Source organism: Paramisgurnus dabryanus, chromosome 5, assembly GCF_030506205.2.
Source record: "Paramisgurnus dabryanus chromosome 5, PD_genome_1.1, whole genome shotgun sequence".
NCBI lineage: Eukaryota > Metazoa > Chordata > Actinopteri > Cypriniformes > Cobitidae > Paramisgurnus > Paramisgurnus dabryanus.
Window position 1 is genome coordinate 6,234,474 of NC_133341.1, and position 7,721 is coordinate 6,242,194.

At 38.7% G+C, this 7,721-nt stretch overlaps 1 long non-coding RNA gene across 1 annotated transcript; it reads left to right on the top strand.

The window, feature by feature from the left end:
• Positions 1 to 809: 809 nt before the first annotated feature.
• On the top strand, positions 810 to 3,995 carry LOC135744757 (uncharacterized). Its single transcript, XR_010530856.1, has 3 exons — positions 810 to 2,008; positions 3,162 to 3,278; positions 3,888 to 3,995. It is a non-coding gene; the product is annotated as an uncharacterized lncRNA (long non-coding RNA).
• Positions 3,996 to 7,721: the final 3,726 nt, after the last annotated feature.

Genomic DNA, 7,721 nt, shown 5'->3' on the forward strand with positions numbered 1-7,721 from the left:
TGTTATGAACAGTCAGCGGCACTGCAGCAACGATGGCGGCTAAAGATGAGTTGGAAACGTTCCTTAGAAGTCGAAATATACCAGACAATGTGATAGTTAAACTGAAAGATGATAAGGTAAGTTATCTTGCTGTGAATTCATTGTATGTTATTGTAACTTTAGTCAAGTCTCACGCATTCACATTTCAGTCAGTTCAAACGCCACACCTTGTGTTTCTCACGCTGAGAAGTAATAGATAAATTGTCCTACTATATACAATTAATGGATGATTCGCAGGCATAAAGGGCAGTTCTGTCGAGTTCATCTGCTTTAAGTTATTTACGTGTTCTCAACTTTACGCGCCGATAAGCAGATGACATCCGAGTACCGCGATAAGTTTTGCGGATTTTCAAATCGCTCTCGCGTTACTCTGATATCATCATTTGCCGTTTCTTGCAGCGCCGCATGAAGTCGTACACGCCTATTAATATATCCTACAGCCAGACAATCAGAAAGAAATCAAAATGTGTTGTTTCTTGTTAAATAAACTTACATTATCGCCCTTGCCAGCACGTTTGTTACTAACATGGTTTTATCAGAGTGGAAGTTGGAAGAGCAAGATCTGATGAATGGGGTAGATATATTGTTAACCCCATTTTAAAGCCTTTTGATTTTACGATACCTGGACGAAATCACTTCGATCAAAGAAAATTAGAGCTGATGTCAGGGAATAAAGCCAAACTCATGCATAATTTTTATTGATACAGTCAAAAACTCTCCAGCTTTGCAACCAGAAGCTTTAGTTAACTGTTACCTGAAACTAAGAAAAGTACTAGAGGCTTCCTGAAATGAATGTAATAAAGATGCATTTCATTATTATTGTCCTTTCATCATTAAATGTTCTGCAATGCTGTATGTGTACAGTAAGCCCAAGTAAAAAGGTTCACTTCCATAATCTACTTAAAGTGCTCTATTTCATGTACTAATTTTGTACTTAATACAGCCTACATTTTTTGTACTTTAGTACATAAATTTGAATTAAATATTCTAAAATGTCTTTTAAAAAATGTATTTGGGTAATTTGAACCCATCTTTGTATAAAAAATGATGGAAGTGAATGGGGCTCATTAATGGTTTGTTTACAAAACAATTGGTACAATTAAACCGTTAGCAAAAACTTGAGAATTGAGCCAAGAGGGACACTGCTGCAAATACCCTCTCACCTTACATATAATCTCACTCCAAACTTTTGGTAAATCTTGAGAGCCCTGCTGTTGCCAAGACAAGCCTACTACCACATATAGACTATTAGCAATACTAACTAGCCTACTTTTGCTAGCTCTCCCTGGTGTTAAGTTAATAGCCTGTGCTGACTTAATTTTTTGTAATCTTTTTGCCTTTTCCCATGCATTTTTTAGATCGACATGAATGTCATAGATGTAATGGGGGATGAAGAGCTGGGTCAATATATTGATAGATATGGAGACCGACTTGCTCTACGAGCATTTTGTCGGCAAAGAACTTTGAAGAACAACAGTGGGACAGTGAAGTCAGCTCTGATGCACAGGGTTCGAGAAAAAATAGAAGGAAGAACCTCCACCAACAGCGACAAAGCTGCTGGTAGACCTATCGGCAATAAATATGCCGTGAAAGACACTCGGCGGGTCGAAATGGGATGGCTTCACATTCACAAGGGTGAGTGTCACCAGGTCCGAACCAAAGGTGGAGGTGGAACACGGCACCTGTCTGTGCAGAAAACGATAACTGTGGCAGAGCTGCTAGAGATAGGCAAAGATTTATTCTTCCCAGAAGGACACTCTTCCAAAGGACCTATTGGGAAGTTCGATTTTGACATTCGTGATTTCAGCCAGAATTCTCTACCTTTTGATTGCACCATAGACCAGCTGTATGAGAAGACCAAGCTGCGAATGCTTCGTATTTACACATGCTCCTGGGATAAAAACACCCCAATCATACTCTTTTGGATGCATCTTCAGACTTTGAGCCCACCGATGCGAGGCCAGTGAAGGTAGGCACATTTATTTTCAACTTCATTCTGTTTAAAAGCATATTTTGGCAAGCATTAAACACAAAATGGATGACATGGAATTGAATTGAACGGAAACTTGATTTATGTCTCTGGGTATGTCTGTGTTTATGCACTATTAGACAACTACAGCCATGTATGTAAACGGCGGACCCCTTTTCAACCAATGAATGTATATTCAATAAATCATGTATGTGGATGCCACAAAATATTAAAATTTACCAAATTTTCTCAACAAACTCCAAAAGTGTGTGTATTTTGCTTAAAGGAAAATTCTGGTCTTTCTTTAGCACTTTTTTTAACCACTCGGTAAGTTGCACAGTTTTAAAAACGAATGTTAATGGTTATTTTAAAGGGACAGTAAGTAGCATTTACCCTCATCTAGTGGTGAAATTGTATTTTGCATTCAAATTAATGAATAGTGCTCTCTAGAGCCTCGCTTTTCCAAATGCGTTTTGCAATGACGGTAGCCGTTATGTAATCACTGAACTCCTTGTCCTTTTCTGGTTCATGTGTTCTGAATGAAAACGTGTTGTGGAAACGCATTGGTAGGCTAGTGCTTTTTGTCCCTCTCTGCTATTACTGTATCGTTTATCAATACTGCAGAACGACATGGAAGCCTTCTTGGACTTACCCGTTCAATGTAAGTAAAGAGAAGAAATTCTAAGCTTATAAAAGAAAGGTCAGATAATTGGCAGAGGTCATTTGAGACCAATGAGATCATATTTATGAATAAAGACATTGATTTTGATTAATAAAACACTTAAAACCCTACTTGCAGTCCCTTTAATGACATGTTTGTGCATGCCCGTAGCCAGCCATTGTGAAGCAGTCAAAGACGATTATAAAGGAGCGAAAAAGTCGAGACGAGACTTATTGTCAAAGTTCTTCCAAAACAAACCAGAAAAGAGACACAAAGTGCTAAATATCAGTATTTTCTTTTAAAATCCAAAATATCTAAAAGAATGACAAGACTTTTGTCAGTGACTGTACATGTGGGCAGTGTATGCAAAGCTGTCTGGACATCCACCCATTTATTTGTCCACTACTGTAAATGCCAACCCACAATGAGGTTAGAAAGAGTGTGCCATGGTTGTACAATCCCATTATTTGCTGATCTGCTGATTTTTTGCAGAAGAAAGCCAGGCGACGTTATCACAAGAGGACTGAATCCACAAAAGAGGATCCCCTAGAGAAAGCTTCTGATTCAGATGCAGCAACTACTGACTCAGTCCAGGGAACTCATGAAAGGGTAAGCTGTGGCCTGGCCACACATGACATCTTCATGAAAATTTACCACATTTTCTCAACAAAACTCCAAAAGTGTGTGTATTTTGCTTAAAGGAAAATTCTGGTATTTAGCACTTTGAGTCTCTTTTCTGGTTTGTTTTGGATGAACTAGAGTGGTGGACACCGGGATTTTGGCAACAGGTCCTGTCTCAACTTTTTTTTAACTACTCTGTGAGTTGCACAGTTTTGAAAAATAATTTTAATGGTTGTTTAATGTTTGTGCATGCCCGTAGCCAGCCATTGTGAAGCAGTCAAAGACGATTATAAAGGAGTGAAGTCAAGACGAGACTTATTGTCAAAATTTTGGTGTCCACCACTCTAGTTCGTCGAAAACAAACCAGAAAATAGACTCAAAGTGCTAAATACCGGAATTTTCTTTTAAAATCCAAAATATCTAAAAGAATGACAAGACTTTTGTCAGTGACAGTACATGTAGGCAGTGTATGCAAAGCTGTCTGGACATCCACCCATCCATTTATCCATTACTGTAAATGCCAACTCACAATGAGGTTAGAAAGAGTGTGCCATGGTTGTAAAATCCCATTTTTTGCTGATCTGCTGATTTTTGCAGAAGAAAACCAAGAGGACTGAAACTACAAAAGAGGATCCTCTAGAGAAATCTTCTGATTCAGATGCAGATGCAGCACCTACTGACTCAGTCCAGGCAACTCATGAAAGCATAAGCTGCTGCCTGGCCACACATGACATCTTTATGAAAATTTACCACATTTGCTCAACAAATCTCCAAAAGTGTGTGTATTTTGCTTAAAGGAAAATTCTGGTATTTGGCACTTTAAGTCTCTTTTCTGGTTTGTTTTGGATGAACTAGAGTGGTGGACACCGAAATTTTGACAATAGGTCCTGTCTCGAGACTTTAAAGTGCTAAATATCAGAATTTTTTTAAAAAAAACAAAATATCTAAAGAGATGACTAAACTTTTGTCAGTGACTGTACATGTAGGCAGTGTATGCAAAGCTGTCTGGACATCCACCCATCCATTTATCCACTACTGTAAATGCCAACTCACAATGAGGTTAGAAAGAGTGTGCCATGGTTGTACAATCCCATTATTTGCTGATCTGCTGATTTTTGCTGAAGAAAACCAAGAGGACTGAAACTACAAAAGAGGATCCTCTAGAGAAATTTTCTGATTCAGATGCAGATGCAGCACCTACTGACTCAGTCCAGGCAACTCATGAAAGCGTAAGCTCCAGTAGATATAAGTCTACATTTTTACTCAATTTTACAAAATCTGAGATATGTTGTCTGCAGTCTTCAACAAATGCTGTGTAGTGCTGCCCCAATCACATTCTGTGTCAAAGATGGACCCCCCATAAAGACATGCTATGTTATGGTAGACATGAAAGTTTAAATCAGCTCATGCATTACGTGAGCTTATGTAATAATTCTGTGTTTGTTCTGTTTTTTCTTTGATTACCATCAGACTGGGGAACCAACAAGGCAATCAAGCCCAGTCCCTTGTGAGATTAGCGAAATAGAAGTCCTGCCTTCGGTTTCTAATGTGCTTGCGTCAAATAAACTTGGAGACCAGTGTCGTTATGAGGTGGATTCCCAAATTGCCCTTGCCATCAATGTGTCTCTCGAAGACTTTGAAGTACAGTTTGAAAGTATTTGTGCTGGTGATGATGGTGGTGATGACGACCCCACCCTTCTTTGGAATCCCTCTGACCTCAACAATATTCAGGTATAGTGTTGAACAAAGTTAACTTTGCTAATAGTGATGAAACATTTTAATTATACCTATTGAGTCATTTAAATACAATTTCTTATGTAAGGGACAATGTATTGTACACTGTTTGGACAATACATTATCCCGCTTATTATACAGCTACTTACCAAAAGCAGCCGTATAATAAGCGCTGTGCGTCAGGCTTTGCTTCCCTCTCATTCATTAATACCGTTTACACATGCATCTTGGCAGCCTTATCACTTACTTAACTCTCTCGCTGCCATTGACGAGTTATCTCGTCAATTATGAGTTAATATTTACCTGATTATAGCTGTATTATGGCTCTTTAGCGGCTCCCTGGCTTTTTCTAATTTTTCAAATGGAAGTTATAAAATATTTTTAACAATTTCATATAGTCGTTGAAGTGATAGTTCACCAAAAATTAAAAAATAATGTAATTAATGACTCACTCTCATATCGTTCCAAACTTGTAAGTTCATCTTCAGAAACACAATTTAAGATGTTTTAGATTTAGTCCGAGAGCTTGTTGACCCTTCATTGAAAATCTACGTACGGTTTACTGTCCATCACCAGAAAGGTAATAAAACATCATCAAAGTAGTCCATGTGACATCAGTGGGTCAGTTAGAATGTTTTGAACTTTATTCAGCATTGTCTTCTCTTCCGGTCTGTTTTGAATCCCGCATTCCCGAGACTGCAGTGACACTGATGACGTAGAGGCTGCTGACGTGTTATCTGGTGCGCCCGAGCTTTGTTTACTGTCTGGTGGAGACACATGCTGTATTCAAGCTGTTCTACATTGTCTGTGTTTGGTATTGCTATATTTTTTTAAATTGTGCGTAAGTGTGCATGTTGCGGATGTCCTAATCCCTCAGACTGTAAACGAAGCTCGGGCGCACCAGATAACACGTCAGCAGCCTCTACGACAGCAGTGTTACTGCAGTCTTGGGAATGCGCATTTAAAACAGACTGGAAGAGAACACAATGCTGAATAAAGTCGTACTTTTTGGACCAAAATTTTTTTTCGATGCTTCAAAAAATTCTAACTGACCCACTGATGTCACATGGACTACTATGATGTTTTTATTACCTTTCTGGACATTTACAGTAAACTGTGCATAATGCATGATTTTCAATGGAGGGTCAGAAAGCTCTTGGACTAAATCTAAAACATCTTAAACATGTGTTTCCGAAGATGAACAGAGGTCTTAAGGGTATGTATGTAATGTATGAATGACATAACTCTCATTTTTGGGTGAACTAACCCTTTAAGCTCAAGCTTTCCCAACACATTAACATTTAGTGAATATTAAACTGTATAATGAAGCATATGCAGAGTATGTGATATGCCTGAGGCTAATAAACATCCAGATGTTTCAACTGATTTCTTTTAAATGGTTCCGATATTTTTGCAACCCCAGGCAAATGTATTTGTAGTTCTGGTAAAAAAGGCCCTTTCAAGAAAAAAGGTTGCAGATCCCTGCTCTTGGTGATAATTATCATTTTTGCTATATGATAAATTGCTGTATTTGCTGTATGATAAACTATGTCAACATGGATTGTCAGTCATTAATTTCTGTTAGCAACCTTACTTATTTAATCAATCAATAGACCCTTTTACAGCCCATGTGATCAAATAGCCTGCGTGCGCATTTTGGCAACAGAAGTGGTGTTGTTCCCCAGTGGTTCTAACGTATAAGCATAAGTTTATTTAAACAGTTTCCAAGCATCAAAATGTCTGGTTGTGGCATTTGGTTGCACTAATATAATATACTAATATACGTATGTATCTGGCCACTTTATATTTGGCCATCTGCTAACGTCTTCTTTCCACTTCACTATAGTACACGGATCTGGTAGCTGTGTTTAAAAAGTTGATAAGTCAACTTTTTAAAATGACTTTCTCTGTCTGTGTTGCTTCCCTGCTGATTCTTGCCATACTTCCGTTGCCAAACTGTGTGCGCATACATTGCCAGGTCATCATTGAGTACAAACAGTAAAAGGGTCTATAATCTCACCTAATTTTTTTCTCCTTTTTTTTTTAAATTGCAGCATTCTACATTGAATGATGAACCTGCATCATCAAACGGTCTTACAGAATCACCAGATCAGTCTGAAAAAGAACTCCTGTATGTGAAATTAAGGCGAGTAAACATAGTTCATGATGTCCTTAATGTCTTCATGGAACCAAGAGTACTGAATGCTAATCTGAAAATGGAGTTAATAAATGAGAAAGCTGTGGACAGTGATGGTGTGTCAAGAGAGGTGTATTCTGCCTTCTGGGAACACTTCTTTGAACAGTGTGAGGGGGAAGAAGAGAGAGTTCCCAGACTGCGACCAGACTATTCTGAGAAGGAATGGAAAGCAGTTGGAAAAGTCTGGTTGAAAGGATACCTGGACCACGGCATCATGCCTATCAGACTATCACCGGCTTTTGTTCTTGCTTGCTGCCAAGGAGTCGGCTCAGTGGATGAAGAACTCTTGATGACGTCCTTTGCCAGATTCCTGTCAGTGACTGAGAGACTATCCATTGAAAAAGCAATGCAGGGCAGCATGGATGAAAGTGATGAGGAGGAATTACTTGACCTCTTCTCACGAATGGGCGCACACTGCCTGCCCAGTAAAGAGAACCTAAGGGCTACCATTGTAACAATGGCACACAAAGCTCTTCTTCAAGAGCCGAAATTTATAATTG